Genomic DNA, 18,877 nt, shown 5'->3' with positions numbered 1-18,877 from the left:
GGCTGGTGAACCTTGCCAGCGTGTGGCTCCCTTTGGTCCTGCCGAGTGTTTTCCCCCACTCTCTGGCGCAGCACAACTGTCACCGCCCGTTTTGGTACAAGTAAGGAGGTGAACTGCAGGGGGAAAGGGGCGCTAGCGCCTACAAGGGAGTGCCTTAGACACTGGTCGTTCCTACATTGTTTGACACGAGGTGGGGAGTAGCTTGGGGGGAATCATCTGCAAATAGAGGGCGGAAGGAACCTGCTGGTTAAGCAAAGGCAGAAGTTTCTCACAGAGTTTGCTGGTGTCTAAGGAAATTTCGAGTTTAACTGAAATTTCTCATCAAAGTCAAATCTGGTTAATGTTGGTGTCTGATTAAATGTCATTTTGATAATAATTACTGAAATAAGTTAACCTCTCTGAAAGTAGAACTACGGATTCCAAGACATCTAAATGTAATGTGCTGTTAAGTTAATAGAACTGTGTTTTGACATTATTTGGCAATTTTAAAAGTACTGGTTCTTCTCCTGACAGAATGCATTATATTGAACTGTGAATTCTAGTGTGAAAAGAGCAAAGATATTATTTTTATAAACGAGTACTTATTTTTCTAACATTGGTGTAGCGTCCTTTTTATGTGTTATTGCGTGGATTTCCTGCTGGGTGGTTTGCAACCTTCACACTTGTGCCTCTAGATTTGCATGTCTTACCCTAGGCCAGGCTACCCTAGGTGACCTGACATCCCAGGTTCCAACAGGCATGAAATATGCTCTTTATATATCATAGCTATCCCCACTCCCTTTCCTTTAGAGCGGTCAAAATGTTGGATGAGGAAGCCGGATGGCAGAGCCTGGACGATATCCAGATCGGAGTCAGAAGATAACCACGTTTCTGTTAAAAACAGAACCTCAAGCTGGTAGTCTTCTAGGAGTATAGAGATTTCCAGCACGTGTTTAGGCAGTGATCTACAATTCAACAGAGCCATGTTGATAACTGTATGAGGAGTAAGAACAGGCTCATCAATAGGTAGCGTATATGGGCAGTGGAGGCAATAATTGCGGGAGCCACCAATTATAATTGAGTGGGCGCAAGGAGGCAGGGGTGTCTGTCTCAGTTGGAGTAAGGAGTCTCTAGAATACTCTAGAGGGGTATGAGGTTTAGAGGGTATAGTGCTGGGCCCTAAGCCCGTTCTGGCGTGGATGGGCGCAGACGGGCTTACCTCTGGCGCACCTCCGGTGCGCCAATGGCGTGCCCGCTGCGCTCGTCCGCTGCGCGTACGCGTTATAAGGGGCATTTTGTAGTGCGTGGGCCAACTCGCCCTGAGCACTAGCCAGCTGACCTCAACTACACCCAAGATGGCGCCTGTGCAAATGCGCTCGAGTGCCTAATCCCGCGTCCCAGGTGCCCCAAATCGGCCGCCTGAAATCGCGTAGACCCCCGGGAAGAGCGAGTGTGAAGGTAAGGGAGAGAACAGTATTTTAAAAAGGTTGCACAAAAATCACAGCGTTCTACAGTTTAAAAGTAACACACAAATCACAGCGTTCTGACAAATTAAAAAGATTAAGTCCCTGACTCCCGGCTTCCGCCTCAAGAGTCTCTGTCACTATCACGGAGTGCTGTGCACTTCGGCTCTATATGTAGTGCGTGGGCCAACTCGCCCTGAGCACTAGCCAGCCGACCTCAACTACACCCAAGATGGCGCCTGTGCAAATGCGCTTGAGTGCCTAATCCCGCGTCCCAGGTGCCCCAAATCGGCCGCCTGAAATCGCGTAGACCCCCGGGAAGAGCGAGTGTGAAGGTAAGGGAGAGAACAGTATTTTAGTATTAAATCTTTTTATTGCAAAAAGAAAGGCTCTTACACACAGCTGAGAAATATCAAGGTACAGTGCAGATAACAATTTGCCCAGTGTCATAGCAATATCAGCAGAGCTCCCCTTTATGATAGAGTCACTTTGTCCGGCAAACTTCGGGAGCTGCGAGCCCAACCAGCAGAGTCTGCCCAGCGCTCCTAGAGCCTCAATAAGAAAGTAATTTAACTTCAACCCACCCCCCCCGAACCATTCCCCAACCCACCCACCCCCTCCCACATTCCGGATCCAACATTTCACACCATGCATACCACCTCACACCTCTATACAGTTCCTTCATTCACCTGTGACAATCGGAGCAACCTTAAATACCTAGGGCAAGACACTTCTCGAAATTCGGTGGCCAGCTGGGTCAGGAAAGGCTGGCAAAGCTCCGCATATTTCGCCCCCTCCCCTGCTTTCACCAAGGAGAGTTTCTCCATCCCAAGGACAGACCAGAGCCGCCACAACCAGTACTGAAGGGTGGGGACCTGCGTGGTTCGCCACAGGGCCAACAGGGTCTGAGCTGCGGAGCCCAGCGCTATCGCCATCAATCGACCCCTGTGAGCTCTTAATGGGATGGTTAGGGCATTAGGAAGCCCCAGCAGGACATAGGCCGGAAATCGAGGGATCTTCGTCTTAAAGTGGGTATCCACCTCCTCCAGAATCGACTTCCAATAGCCCTGTATGTGTCTACAGTCCCACAAAAGATGTGTCAATGTGCCTCTCTCCCCGCAACCCCTCCAGCAGGAAGCATCCCCAACTTGGCCCATCTCATGTAAGCGTTCCGGTGTATAATACCAGTAGGTTACTAATTTGGTAAATGTGTCCGTCAACCCCATGTGGTAGGCCGAGTGTCGAGTGCGATAATAAATGTCCTCCCATTCTTTGTTGCTCAGGGTCCGCCCTAGTTCCCTTTCCCATCTTGCCCGTCCTGCATTATAAACGCGCGAGTATCAGTCCAGTAGGAGCCGATATATGTCTGAAATGAGCCGCTTGTCTGTAGTGCGCGTCAGAAGCCAGTATTCGTATTTGCTAAGCTTGCGCGTTGCGTCTTCACGGGTCAGGGGGTGAAGCGCCCAGTGTCGGACCTGAAGGTACCTAAGACGCTCGATTTCCAGTAGGTCATAGGTCTTCCGGAATTCTTCAAAAGGAATCACTCCTTCACCTGAGTACACATGGAAGAGGCACCGGCATCCCGCTGGGCGCCACCGTGCAAATGCCTGAACATCCCTGCCCGGGCCAAAGTCGGGATTCTCCAACAAAGGCGTAAGGGGGGACGGAAAGGTCGTCAAGTCGTGCAGGAGGCAGGTTCGGTCCCAGACCATAAGCGGGACCCTCGTAATAAACTAGGCATATAGATTTGGGGGCGGATGCTGGCGACGCAAGAAGGGCACCTCTTGTAACGGACGACCCGCCACCGCCTGATCCTGGAACAGCCAATGTCGTTCCAATTCCCATTTACTCCATTCCACAAGGGTCCGGGGTTGGGTACCTGGTAATAGAGTTGTAAATCCGGCAGGCCCAGACCACCTCCCTCCGGAGGAAGCATCGCCAGCCTCAGTTTAAGCCTGGGCCGCTTCCCGTTCCAGATGAACTGCGCCAACTCAGATTGTGTGTGACGGATCCACCCCTCAGGGGGGCGAAGCGGGATCGCCCGAAAAACGTACAAAATCTGCGGGAGAATCGTCATCTTTATTGCCGCCACTCGCACCAGCCAGGAGAGCGTGTGATGAGGCCACCGCCCGACTTCCGTACGAATAGTGCGACTAAGGTTGGCGTAATTGATACGCACCGTGTCCGGCATAGTTGCCGCCAGTTGTATGCCCAGATAGGGGACTGCACTGTCCGCCCATCGGAAGGGGAACTGCGCTTCCAGTGAAGCGCGCGTCTGTGCCTCCAGGGAGAGATCGAGGGCTACCGATTTTGCCATGTTAACTTTAAAACCGGAGGCCTTTGCATACGCATCCAGGATCGCCACGCCGGCCGACAATGATGTCGCAGGGGAGGCAAAGGAGAGGAGGACGTCGTCGGCATATAAACTAATCGTGTGGATATATGCCTCGAATTTAATTCCTCTAACAATGGGATCCGTACGCATGGCTTGCGCCAAAGGTTCCATATACAGTGCGAAGAGCAGGGGCGAGAGCGGACACCCCTGCCGGGTTCCGCGTTCGATGGGGAGCGTGGGTGATGAGCAGCCATTTACCCGTACCGACGCTGTGGGGAAGGTATAGCAATTTAGGATCCACGTGCGGAATTTTGCTCCTAACCCTGCCTTGATGAGCACTTGCTCCAGGTACGTCCAGTGGACACGATCAAAGGCCTTCTCCGCATCGATCGGCAACATTGTGAACTCTCCCGGCAGCCTAGAGGCCCGTTCCACCAGGTTGAGCGCCCTTTTTGTATTATCAACCGTTTGGCGTTCCGGGATAAAGCCGGCTTGGTCCGGGTCAATCAGACCCTGCATAAGTGGGCTTAACCGTGTCTCCAGTATGCTGGTGTAAAGCTTAAGATCCACATTAAGCAATGATATCGGGCGGTAGGCACCGCATTGTGCTCGGTCCTTCCCCGGTTTGGGAATAACTGTTATCATGGCACCCATCAGGTCCCTCGGGATGGCGCCGGGGTCGGAGAAGGAGTTAAAAAGAGCAGTCAATAACGGGGCAACCTGGGGGCAAAAAGTTTTGTAAAAGGTGGCGGTGAAGCCATCCGGTTCAGGCGCCTTAGCTAGTTTGAGGCACGCAATCGCCGCAATAACCTCTTCGGGGCGGATCGCTCTTTCAAGGAGCTCCGACTGCTACGTCGATAAAGCCGGAAGGGACACTGAATCCAGGAAGGCCGCACCATCCGCAGGATCAAGGCGAGCCCCCTCGTATAATGCAGTATAAAAGTCACTAAAGGCTTGCGCTATGGCTCCATCCTCGATCGCTATATCCCCGCCCTGTGTGCGGATCTCCTGCACCGTGTGCCGCTGTTGTTGCTCATGGGGAGCGCGGCCCAGCAGCCTACCGCACCTATCACCCCCTGTGTAGTATGCATGTCTCACCCGCAGTGCCGCGTATTCTGCCCTATCTTGGTCCAAGGCTGCCAGCTGTTGATGCGCTATGCGCAGCTGCCTCCACACCCGTGGCGCCCCCGTCCTTTGATGTATCTGCTCCAATTCTGTCGTACGGGAAGAGAGCTCTTCCCTCTTACGAGCCCTCTCCGCATTTTCTGCCGCCGCGGTTGCTATAAATTCGCCCCGCAGGACCGATTTGAGCGCCGCCCAGTGAGTCGCATGGGAAGTGTCCGTTGGATGGTTGTGCACCAGATACTCGGTTATAGCTCCCTTGATTTTGGCCACTACCTCCTGTCTATGTAATAACGTATCGCGCAATCTCCAGCAACGCGCGCTGATCCCGGCAGGTGGGAAGGTGAACACCGCAGTGAGAGGTGCATGGTCAGAAAGCGCTGCCGCCCCTATCTCCACACTAGACGCTAGCGCTCGAAGCGAGGCAGAGGTTAGAAAGTAGTCTAGGCGCGCATAGGTTTTGTGGGCGTTGGAGTAGTACGTGTAGTCCCGGTCACCCGGATGGAAAGAGCACCATAAATCCGTCATGCCCAGCTCTGTCAGTCTGTTCCGTCCCCCCTCTGATAGGGTACCTGCTTGCGTGGACCGCTGCGCCGACCTGTCAAGGAGGTTGTTAAAAACTAAATTAAGGTCCCGCCCTACCAGAACGTGTCTATCAGGTGCTGCCGCCGCCTCATTAAGCACTTGGTGAAAAAACCTCTCTTGCCCCTCATTTGGTGCATAAACCGAAATTACCGTGAAGGTGTAAGTTCCCAGTGAAAATCTGCAGGACAGGAGTCGCCCCTTAAGCTCGGTCCCCCGGTGCAGCATCTTCCCCTTAAATCGCTGCCACCCCTGCAGTCTTCGTGGTTGCAGAGGAGAAAACTTGCGTTGGACAGTGACGGGACTTAAGCCTGTGGCAGTCTTTTGCTAGTAAGTGCGTCTCTTGGAGGAGGCAGATATCTGCTTTAGAATTTTCCAGCAGAGACAGCACCGCCCGCCTTTTAACGGGATTATTAAGGCCGCGCACGTTCAGCGTGAGGATACACAACTCAGTTGCAGGCATGAGGACTCATCCCCCGTACATGCCCTGAGACGCCAGCCATTGGCCTACACATCAGCCATAATCTGTACCGCAGTTGCCCCGACCACCCAGGACCCCCTAGTCTCCGCAGCTCACAACCCTCTCTCATTCTATCACTCTCGGCAATCCCCAGCCATTCTCGGATCCGGAATCTTCCCCCCGTACCAACAAAGCCCCCCTCCCTACCATGAAAAAAACCCCTTACACCCCCCAACCCCCCCCAAAAAACCAAGGTGTAAACTTCGGTAGTCCTTCATCTAGAGATGAAAAGGAAAAATCTCAACACGGGGTAGTCTCACGAGGTTGTCCAGGAGCACTCTCCCGCCAACGGCCGCGTGGTTTGAACGGGTAAATATGCCACCAGTCCTCGGTGGATCCTTCACCCTGTGGGGTCTGCACCCCCCTCTATGGCCACTGCCTCCAGTGCTGCACGTTGGCCCGCTGCAATTTCCGTCGCTGGAGGTTTCTTCACTCTTTTCCGCCGCCGCCGCTGCTGACGCCATTGGGGCCTGCGCTCCTCCGTCTCTGAGGTGGCTCCCTGGACCTCGTCTTCGTCCTCTGGTTGTTCAAGTCCAAACAGACGGCAGGCCTCCGAAACCGACCGGAGTTGGTATTGTTTGTTCTCCAGCCTGAAGACCAGACGGAAGGGGTGTCCCCAACTATATGGAATGTTCTTTTGTTGTAGGTGGGACGTGATCGGTTTGAAAAGACGGCGCTTGTGTAGCGTGAGGGCTGCCAAATCCTGGAATAGCAATGGCGATGTACCCTGGAACGTGAGTGGGTGCTTCTGTCATGCCTTCTGCAGTATCTCCTCCTTGGTACGGAAGTCCTGGACGCACACCAATATATCTGGTGAGGGCGTTGTCGATGCTCGGTTAGGCCCGGTTCTATGGGCCCTGTCGATTTGGAGGGTCGAGTCCAATGGGCGCCCCAGCACGTTGTGGAAAAGTAAATTTTGTCATGTTCTGTGTCCCTACGTGTCATCCATCATATGTTATGTGTGCATGATCAATATGCATATGCATTCCCCATGTCCGATTAATGACGCAATTACAGTTGTGTCCACCTCTAGTATGCTAGTTTCCAGTCCTCGTGAATACTACGAATATCAGGCCTATGTAAAGCTATGTTGCCACGTTTCTCAGTGTGCACGTTATTTCATTATAAAGTCCCCGTTTCCAGGCCTCAACAGGGCCCGGACATCAGATTCAGCTCCTGTCTCCTGAAGCCTCGCTGAGGAGCGATCCAGCCCCCACCTGTATCCTCGACCTTTCACTTACTTCCTGCCTCGCAGTGCCCGGTGCAGCTTGGCTCTGCCTCTGAGTCTGCCAAGACTATGTTATGATTCCAGCTATCAGTTTAGTCCTCCTTCTCTGCATTCCTAAGCTACTGAACTGCATCAATAGTTTCCGTCATTGTCTAGCCTATGCGGCTCCATATTAAGAGAAATACTGTATTTAATGGTCATTTAATATTCTTCATCACGCACTATATGTAGAATAAATGCATGCTCTAGTCTTAGAGTCAATTAGCTTTTCCCCTCATGACTTCTAGTTTATTTCAACATGTTCCCTAAACATCAGATACTAGATAGGGTTTAGGTACATGTCGCTCCGACCCTCCAGACTTTAGTCTCTGCTCCTAGCACAGAGTTCATAGCCCCCAGCTTCTCCTCGTAACACGTCATTACCAGTTTGCGCGCACCACCAGGTTAGAGGTCCCGGCTCCTTAGGTAGCCCCCTCCTATGTTTCCGCCCATTCATGACATATTCTGTTACGTTTGCATCACATGTCTGAGTTACACCTTCTTTTTACTCTTATCTTTCGCGACTGCTACGCGTCACACCTTCTGCTCCACCCACTGCTACGCCTACTACAATGTAATGCTATGTGTTTGCGCTATGTATATATACTCATGTATTGTTATTAAAAGTTAGCGCGCTCATCCCAGATCGAGCCCCAGCAGCTGCTGGGCCCTGTCATCCTATTCCTATGCAGGTTGTCCTGTTCCTGTCCTTATGCTGTATTAAACCTGCAAAACTCCCACTACCTCGAATCTTGACTCTTATTTATTGAGCTATCTGTTATTCATTCATTCATTCAAAAATAGATCCGGTATTATTTATTTATATACCACATAATGGCGCCCGAACAGGGACTTGCCCTTTCCCCACGCGTCGGTGAAGCCACGCTGACCCCCTGACCCTCTGCAGTCGTGACGGAACTCTTCTGCGCAGTGGCAGATATTTCTGCTCAAGTATCCCTCAGGCCCACGGAGGAGACGGAGGAGGCGGTCCAGCATCCAGACGAGACGGTGGAGGAACGCGGCGAGTCCCGACCAGAGCCCAAGCCAAGAGTCCAAGGTCCGAGGTATCCGGAGGTCCACCCGTAACTGAAGTCCGAAGTCCGAAGTTTGTCGTCGTAGCAGTCCAGTCCAGTCCGAGGCCTTCCGTTCTTGCTACCCGGTGAGTACCGTTACTAGGGTGGTATCTAGACAGGGTCAATTTAATTGACTCTGGTCTGTGGGTTGGTGGTACACAGTCCCACAAACGAAGTGTCCACTTCGGTGGATGCGGGTCCTGACGTGTCTCTTTATGAGACCGGTAAGTTTCGTACTGTTTCAGCAGTGCATCTAGTTTCTGTTCTAGTCAGTTTCTGTTCTCGAGAAAATTTATGTGTTCTGTTCTCAGTATTTTCAGGTGGTATTCTGTTCGAACTGTTATTCATAATGTTCTTCATGTATTTTAATGTTGTGGTATGAGTGCGACGTGATTTCGTGTTTTCATTGTGTATTGTATTATGTCCAGATTATAGTCCAGTCATGCCGCTCTTCTCAAAATTACGTCAGTTAAAAACTAGAAAGGGTCTGCTGGAAGCAGCAGTTCCCGTCCCGCCCAGGGACAGTCCAGGTCACTTTATGTATCAGAAACATGGCATAAGCGCCATATTGTATCTAGATTTATGGGTAGAATATACCAAACAGTTAGAAGAAAAGTATAGATGGCCCGTATCGGGTACATGGGATGCCGAATGCATCATGCGAGTAGAAGAGGCATTATGGAAAAAGAAAGCCAGACAATCACAGAAAGATGCCATCGAGTTATGGCGCAAAGAAGCTCATAAAAGAACCGAAAAAGAAATCAGAAAGTCAGAACTAAGTAGAGAATCCCAAGAACGAGCCCAAGAAAGAGAATTAATCGAGATAGGTGAACGAGTTAGAACTGAGCAATCAGACAGACAGAGGAATGCCCTCATTAAGGGTATGTATCCTCTTCTTGCTGAGGGCTTGCCAAAAGCGACCCCGGAGGCATCCAGTAATTTCCCGCCACCATTAGTTCCGACCAAGCTACGTCACAAACCGACCGCAGCTGATATTTTTATTTCGTCCTATCTGGACGACACAGTCCCCGAATATGCAAATCCTGTTCGCACTCCGCCAGTCCCTGTAAACCAGGTAATTCCTGCTCCTCCAGACACCGGGGTGCCCTTAACAGCCCCCCCGGGTCAGCCCGCCATACAAGTCCAGCCCACGTTACAATTACCGACCCTGCCAGGACGGAAAGCATCAGTTGATGATTCTAGTTTAGGGGCCGCAGGAGGAGGTCCTCCCCAAACCCCGCCGCCATACAAGCGTTTATCAGCACTCGAATTACATGCTCAAGCATCACAGCGTACTCCCAAGAGTAATAAGTCTGTCGCAGAAATCAGGCAAGCCCTTGGCGAATGTGCCTATGACCCAGTTCCAGGCGAGTTTAATATGGTTTTATATTCCGTACGCGTAAGGAGAGTGACCGAGTATCTAGTCACCTTGCCGAATATGAAAGAAGATCTAGACAGGATATATCGTTTCATCCGTACAGGGGATGACCCACAAAGTATTAGTGATGCCATGTCTCAAAGGAAAGCCGAGATTCAGCGCATGATATTAAAGTTCTTAATTAACTGTCTAATAAGAGAACAGGATTACCCGTCTAAAGACCCGGAAGAAATGAAAACTCTGACAAAGTGGAGTGATAATATAGCCGAAGGAAAGCACAATACCATTGGTGCCATGGAAAGTATGTACAAGAAAATTCGTAGAGAGATGATAAAGATACACGAACAGCGTAAAGCCGCACAAGTAAGCGAGAAAGAAAGTACCTCTGACCCTGAAGAGGAAGACGACGAGAATACTGCCAGAATAGCGTATGTAGGAAAACCTAGATTTCCAGATCGCCATTTACGTCTAGAACCCAAGTCTACTTTCCATCATTCAGCACCAGAACAAGGTTCCCTAGAACAAGTATTCCAAGCTACCGATCACATTCTGAAATCACGAATCGGTTACAGTGAGTTAAGTACCATGCATGAACAGGAAATAGTTCGGTCAGCAGTCCGATGGATTACTGATTCTACCACTTTTCCAGACGAAATAGTGGCACAAATGTTTCTGAAATTGCCCCCAGCCGAGCAGCGACTGGTGGGTATGTATATGATTCAGCACCTCATTACTCTGTATGAGGGTGAACATTCTGATCCAGGCCCGTTACATGATATCCTGAACGAGTTACTCCAGTACAAATGGAGAGGTCTAGGTACCGATTTAATTAGTGTCATTCTAGAACAGCGTCACAAATATAGAACATTCTTGAACCCGCATTTTGTCCATGTCTCACCCCCAGAAAGTAAATCATTCTACATAGACAGACAGAATCCGTTACGAGAAGTCCACCCAGTCAGAGGAGCGGGTGGCGAAATGCAGCGAGTGTTTGTATACACTCCGATCACAAAGATGGAACTCCTCGAAATGAAGAAATTAATTCCCTGTCATGACAAAGATCCAGCAGGGTTCCATAGAGAATTAAAAGACATGCTCCGTATGGGAGAATACACTTACCCAGATATCATTAAAATGTTAAAGGTTCTGCTACCCGCAGGGGTGTATGAAAAGCTTAAAGAAAAAGAATGGGAGGTGGGAGAGAAAAAGATCGATTGGGCAGTCCTAGAAGCTGAAGATAAGATACGAGTACCAGGTACTGGTCTCGGAGATAAATGTAAAGAATTACCAGAATTATTGATTCAAGTTTTACCCAGATTATTAACAACGAAAAAGGAAGACTGGGATGCAATCTCAGCCTGTAAACAGAAACAAGATGAAGATATTAGTGATTTTTATTCGAGGTTTGAAAAGTGCTTTAGTATCAACAGTGGTCTCAAGACAAGTAGTGAGTCATACCCTCACCTTTTTGTTACTAAATTAGTCGAGAATTCAAGCCCACAAGTTAAAAACCGAGTTTTGAAAGTCGAAAGCACCTGGCAAGCAAATACTCCGTCCCAGATGCTCCAGATGCTCCAGTACCACCAGAATAGAATCAGGGAAGAGCAAGAACACGAGAGAAAACGTATGAAAGACACGAAAATGAAAGTACTAGTTGCACAATCTGTTCCTCAAGACAGTCAGAAGAGGGGTCCGAATCAAGCCAGTCATCCTGCAGCTCCCGTTAAAGGGAACTGCAATTATTGTAAACAGCCAGGTCATTTTATAAATGAGTGTGCAGTCCTGAAACATAACATAGCTACTGGTAAGACTAAAGAAAGACCACGTCCGCCTAGACAGGAACAAGTTTCACAGATTCCTCAGCCACAGAATGCACAACAGACAGTTACAGCACCGCAGCCTATCGCTGCAACACAGCATGTTACATCGCAGATGTACCAGTATGCACAGTCTGAGTATCCAGAGTACCAGCCATATTCATGAAACAGCCTAGAGAGGGAGGTAGGCTTGCCTCTCATCGAGATACCTGTAGATCAAGAAGGTCCCTATGTTCACAGTCAAGTATTAGGGAAAGACAGAAAGTTTTTGATTGATACAGGGGCAAGTAGGACCACAATTAGTCATGCCGAAGTTCCAGGGGCTCCGCTCTCAGGCTCAAGAAATGTTTCCCTTGGATTTTCAGGAAAGCCTATCGTTAATGAGATTTCAAAGCCAGTCACTCTAGAAGTAGGTCCATTGTCCCGCACTACTGATCTGTTACTTACTAAGTCATGTCCAGAAAATCTATTAGGCATTAAAACACTGAAAGAGTTAGGTGCAGTTATATGTTGTTCCCCAGAGGGAATACGTCTGTTCCTACGTGACTTTAAGGGTCACTATGTATTACGAGATTTTGATTCCAGACTGTCTAAGGTTCCGCAGCATTTATGGGCGCAAGGTCCAACTGATGTAGGTTACATGCAAATCACACCCCATCGTGTGACTCTCAAACCAGGTGTAGTGTTACCACGAATCAGGCAGTATAGATTGCCACCTGAGGCTGTAGCAGCCTTATCCAAAATTATAGACGAGCTCATGGCTCAAGGAGTAGTTGTAGAAACTGACTCCAATGTATGTAACTCTCCGATCATTCCAGTCATGAAACGTACTGATCCAAATGCACCCCCAGTATATCGATTAGTGATTGATTTACGAGAACTTAACAAATGTATTATTCCTCAGTACCCAGTTGTCCCAGATATCTCTTCCCTATTAACGGCCATTGATTCCGAAGCCACGTTCTTCACTGTAATCGACCTCAAGAATGCATTTTTTAGTGTTCCCATCCATCCAGACAGCCAGTTTCTTTTCGGATTCTGTTTAAATGGAAGGAGCTATATGTTCACACGCGCTCCTCAAGGTTTCACAGAAAGTCCTAGTATTTACAGTCAAGCACTCAAGAGACAACTAGACAACATTCACATGCCAACTGACACTGCCCTGCTCCAGTATGTCGATGATCTATTGATCACAGCCCGTTCTGAACGTGACTGCGAGCGTGCGTCACTCACGGTTCTGTATTTCCTAGCCGAGATGGGGCACAAGGTATCCCCTTCGAAGCTTCAATTCTGTGTCCAGCAAGTGGTCTACTTAGGACACTTACTGTCCAAGAGGGGTAGGCAGTTGACACCAGACCGTATCCAGTTGATAGCGAGTCTTCCTCAGCCCAGAACCCAGAAGGAGGTACGTGCCTTTGTCGGCCTTACTTCTTATTGCAGACAATGGATTCCTCAGTATGCATTTCTAGCCAAGCCACTGATACAGTTAACGACACAGGAGGCAGCCGTATCGACTGTCCTCCCTTGGACATCTGAACATACACTTAGTTTCAACGAGTTAAAGAAAGCTTTATGTCAAGCTCCAGTTCTAGCTACACCGAACTACAGTAAGCCTTTTACACTTTTCGTTACTGAACGTGAAGGTACAGCATTATCTGTTCTCACACAAGATCAAGCAGGACAATACAAGCCTTGTGCTTATTTTTCTAGCACACTAGATCCAGTCGCCCAGGCTCTGCCTGTGTGCCTCAAGTCAGTTGCAGCCACAGCACTAGCTATCAGACAAAGTGATTCCATAGTTTTAGGACACTCCTTGACAGTACAAGTCCCACACTCCGTGGAAGTTCTTTTAAACCGAACACAAACACAGCACTTGACAATTGCACGTTTAACAGGTTATGAATTGACACTGTTTCAGCCACACATAGAAATTAGACGCTGCAACATCCTGAATCCTGCTACACTATTACCATCAGTTAATTTAAATCCAGCCACACATGATTGCGTGGAAGTAGTTAACATTACGACAAAGCCAAGACAAGATCTGACAGATATTCCGTTACCAGACCCTGACCTGACACTTTATGTGGATGGTTCATGTATGAGAACAAGTACAGGAGAACTAGTCGCCGCGTATGCAGTGACTACTGACACCGAAGTTATTGAGACACACCGTATTGATACCCTGTCCGCTCAAGCAGCAGAGCTAGTTGCTCTGACACAAGCCTGTATACACGCCAAGAACCTGAAAGTTAATGTTTACACAGATTCACGTTACGCATTTGGAGTTGTACACGACTTTGGAGTGCTCTGGCAGGAGAGAGGTTTCATGACTTCTCATGGAACCAAGATTCAGCATGGTATCCTTATCCAAGCTCTGTTAGGTGCAATACATTTACCGACATCTATCGCTATCATGAAATGCAAAGCACATACGAAAGTCACTGACATTATTTCCCAAGGTAATGATCTAGCAGATCGCACAGCCAAGCTTACAGCACAGACTCCAGACATTCAAGTTAATCCGACACAGACACAAACTCCAGATCTGACTACATGTATGACAGTTAAGGACCCCACCCAGGATGTCATAGATATCCAGTTACATGCTACTCCCGATGAAATCAAGAAATGGTCTGAACAAGGAGGGGTCCAGACAGATCAGGGATGGTTAACAAAGGGTAGAACCGCATGGTTTCTCCCCGACTCTATGGTTCAAGTCATCATTAATACCGCACATAGTCCAGCACATTTAGGAGAAAAAGCAATGTTAGACAGTATCCAGAACATTTGGTTCAACAAGCATTTACGAGCTGCAGCCAAGCAGAAAGTCCGTACCTGTATGATATGTTGTCAGTTTAATCCAGGTAAAAGTGTCCCGGTGGAACAAGGTGGATTCCAGCCTCCTGACCACCCTTTTGAAGTCCTCCAGATGGATTATATTCAGATGGAGCGATGTCGAGGTTTCAAGTATGTTCTTGTAGTTGTATGCGCTTTGTCCAGATGGACAGAAGCATATCCAGTCCCAGATTACACAGCCGCGACCACTGCCAAGCAGTTGGTTCGTGAGTTTTTCCCTCGATATGGACTCCCTAGAGTCGTATATTCTGATAACGGTCAGCCATTCTCATCTGAACTGATGAAGCACGTTTCCCTGTTGTTAGGGTACCAGTGGAAGTTTCATTGTGTACGCCATCCTGAAGCAGCTGGTCTAGTCGAGAGACATAATCAGACTCTGAAAATTCGAATTGCCAAAATATGTAAAGATAAGGGTGTGGACTGGCTAGTAGCTCTGCCAGTTGCTTTGTTTTACATGCGCATGGTCGCACATTCCAGATCAGGTCTGTCCCCGTATGAGGTCGTATTCGGCCGCCCCCCTAACATGTGGGGTACTCCTAGACCCCGAAGTATTACTGATGTTTCATGTAATATGCTGACAGATTACCTAGCTTCCTTGATGTCTGCCCTCAACTCATGTCGTTCACAGGTTGCCGCCGCATTTCCAGACAATACCGAGGTGGCACCGCATGAGATCGTTCCAGGTTCGATGGTGCTCGTCCGGAACTTTGACAGATCAAGTCCGCTGGAGCCACGTTGGAAGGAGCCCCGTCAGGTCCTCCTCACCACCCGTACAGCCGTGAAATTGGAAGGACGCCGTGGCTGGGTGCACCTTTCGCACGTCAAGAAATTCTACGGATTAAAGCCGGTCTCCAAGAACATTTCCCAGGATATCAAGACTTGTCAAAATATTGTTCTCAAGGACTGTCCCGCAAATGACATTGACACAACCCCTCCCCTGTTAGAGAAAACTCCGCAGCAGGAGTATAAACAAAAACTACGGTCTAGTAAATTGAGTCAGCCAGTTTGATTGTCTAAGTCCTCCCCTAGGTGAAACGGTTAGACTGTTTCTGACATGTATAAAATAGACCCCCATAGTGAGAGAGTCAGTCAAAACTCAATTCGATGTATCTTTTTTCTAAGTTTCATATTATTCATCAGCATAATGATTTCCTGCACTAGTTACGCATTTTTCCTGTGTTTTCCAGTTCCTCATGTAAATAAGCATTCTAATGTTACAGTAGAACACACGTTTAGTGATCTGCCTCCTCACGAATATTCATACCGCCTCGCTATGCGTAACAATACATTTATCCGCATGTTACATTATTCACACCAGACCAGCAATGCCACTAACTGTTGGGTGTGTGGTCGACTCCCCCCTTTCCAGACACCGAAGGGAGTTCTGCCACTTTTTCCTTATCCTTTTTCACATAATGGTTCGTGTGGAGCATGGTCCACGTTAACGTCATCCTCAACAGATATGTCTTTTCTTAACAGTACATGTTTCCCAGACAAGCAAGGTCTCCCCCACAGAACAGGTTTAGATCTAGAAAATGAAGTGTATAATTTAGGTAATTATTCGTCGAATTTCATGGTCCTGAATGTTCAGTCTGATACTACTCCAGACTCACCTGCTATTTCAGTACTACCAGTCAAAGGCGAATTATGTGTCCGTAATTATGGTTCTGTACACGTAGGACATAGTGATTGTACTACTATTGTCAAGTATAGTGACAGTGGGAAATCTATTTTTAAAGCTTCACGTCATTCATATTTTATTTGTGGTCAGACCGCATATATTCGTCTGCCCCTCGATTGGGAGGGAACCTGTTACATTGCCTTCCTACTGCCACCTGTTTTCCTAGCCCCACCTGACTACCATAGGAATTCCTTCCTAGTACATACTAGACACAAGAGAAACCTCCCGATTGTCGATTATACTGAAACTGCTGCAGAGCAATTCATTGATATTGATAAAGGTGTTTTCCCTTATTTAGGCACAGTTGTAAATAGTAAGCTAATTCGTAGATTAACAAGAACCCTCGAAGCTGTAGTAAGTGAGACTGCCTCCGCTCTAGGTAATTTAACTGAAGAGCAATCTGCTATGAGATTTGTCGTTTTACAGAATCGTCTCGTCCTTGACGTCATACTGGCCGATAGGGGCGGGGCCTGTAGAGTCATCGGATCCAGTTGTTGCATTTTTATTCCAAATAACGCGCCGTCTGTTTATTCAGCTATAACCAGACTTCATAAAATTGCCCATCTATTACACCAAGATCCAGGCACCTGGACATGGTCCGGTTGGTTCTGGAATATAATTTCCGCCTGGGGATGGAAAGTCCTGTCCTTTCTAGGTATCGCAGTAGCGATCATATTCAGCTGCTGCCTCTGTATACAATGTGGCCCTGCGATTTGCGGAATGTGTGCTACCTCTTGTATTCCTAGTCCCAAGCCCCGTTCTAAATCTCGTTCCAAGACAATTCGAGATGAACAAATGGTACTGTATGAAATGATAGATGGTATCATGAATATTGATGTTTCCTGATGGAAACGTAGTGACAAGGAGGGAATGTGGAAAAGTAAATTTTGTCATGTTCTGTGTCCCTACGTGTCATCCATCATATGTTATGTGTGCATGATCAATATGCATATGCATTCCCCATGTCCGATTAATGACGCAATTACAGTTGTGTCCACCTCTAGTATGCTAGTTTCCAGTCCTCGTGAATACTACGAATATCAGGCCTATGTAAAGCTATGTTGCCACGTTTCTCAGTGTGCACGTTATTTCATTATAAAGTCCCCGTTTCCAGGCCTCAACAGGGCCCGGACATCAGATTCAGCTCCTGTCTCCTGAAGCCTCGCTGAGGAGCGATCCAGCCCCCACCTGTATCCTCGACCTTTCACTTACTTCCTGCCTCGCAGTGCCCGGTGCAGCTTGGCTCTGCCTCTGAGTCTGCCAAGACTATGTTATGATTCCAGCTATCAGTTTAGTCCTCCTTCTCTGCATTCCTAAGCTACTGAACTGCATCAATAGTTTCCGTCATTGTCTAGCCTATGCGGCTCCATATTAAGAGAAATACTGTATTTAATGGTCATTTAATATTCTTCATCACGCACTATATGTAGAATAAATGCATGCTCTAGTCTTAGAGTCAATTAGCTTTTCCCCTCATGACTTCTAGTTTATATCAACATGTTCCCTAAACATCAGATACTAGATAGGGTTTAGGTACATGTCGCTCCGACCCTCCAGACTTTAGTCTCTGCTCCTAGCACAGAGTTCATAGCCCCCAGCTTCTCCTCGTAACACGTCATTACCAGTTTGCGCGCACCACCAGGTTAGAGGTCCCGGCTCCTTAGGTAGCCCCCTCCTATGTTTCCGCCCATTCATGACATATTCTGTTACGTTTGCATCACATGTCTGAGTTACACCTTCTTTTTACTCTTATCTTTCGCGACTGCTACGCGTCACACCTTCTGCTCCACCCACTGCTACGCCTACTACAATGTAATGCTATGTGTTTGCGCTATGTATATATACTCATGTATTGTTATTAAAAGTTAGCGCGCTCATCCCAGATCGAGCCCCAGCAGCTGCTGGGCCCTGTCATCCTATTCCTATGCAGGTTGTCCTGTTCCTGTCCTTATGCTGTATTAAACCTGCAAAACTCCCACTACCTCGAATCTTGACTCTTATTTATTGAGCTATCTGTTATTCATTCATTCATTCAAAAATAGATCCGGTATTATTTATTTATATACCACAACGTGATTGAAGAGCTCCCTGGCATAGCAAAACGTGTCCTGGGTGGCCTCGGACATGGCAACATTGCGAATACGGATGTTGTGTCGTCTCGAACGATTCTCCAAATCTTCCATGTGAACCTGAAGATCTACCTGCTGGTCATGCAGGCGGATGATTTCTTGCTGCAGGGCCGCCAGTTCAGTGTCCTTGTTGTCGCCTTTGGTCTCAAGGTCCCACACCCTTTCTCCCAGGCCATCCAGCTCACGCCGGACTTCCTTAATTTCGCTGGCAAATTCTGTTTGGAAGGTTTGGATGTCATCCCGTAGGGAAGTAAAGAGGGATTCCAAAAACGCCTTCGTAATGGGCTCTGACCCATTGTCCGTGCCCTGCTCCATTTTCTTCGGGCCCTGGACCGTGGTATATTTCTGTGGGGGGGTCTGTGTTTTCGCAAAAACATCCTTCACCGTTTTGCCGCGGGGTCCCCTGCCAGCCGACATCCTATGACCCCTCGGACTGTAGGCCTAGCCTCCTTCCCTGCCGCACCTGCAGGGCGATTCTGGTCCGCTGCAATATCCGGGCCTCCAGTTCGCCACGTCTGGCGCGTTCGTCTCCCTGCACCTTGCCAGCACCCGCTCGTCGCCCTTCCGCACCCGGCCTCGTAGCCTCTGGGGAAACCGGTCACTTCCACACAGTCCCAGGAGGGCCACACACTCCTCTGGGCACTCTTGCAACTGCCGCAGTCGGCCCCCACG

Source organism: Lissotriton helveticus, chromosome 2_1 (assembly GCF_964261635.1).
Source record: "Lissotriton helveticus chromosome 2_1, aLisHel1.1, whole genome shotgun sequence".
NCBI lineage: Eukaryota > Metazoa > Chordata > Amphibia > Caudata > Salamandridae > Lissotriton > Lissotriton helveticus.
This window is presented reverse-complemented; position numbering follows the sequence as displayed.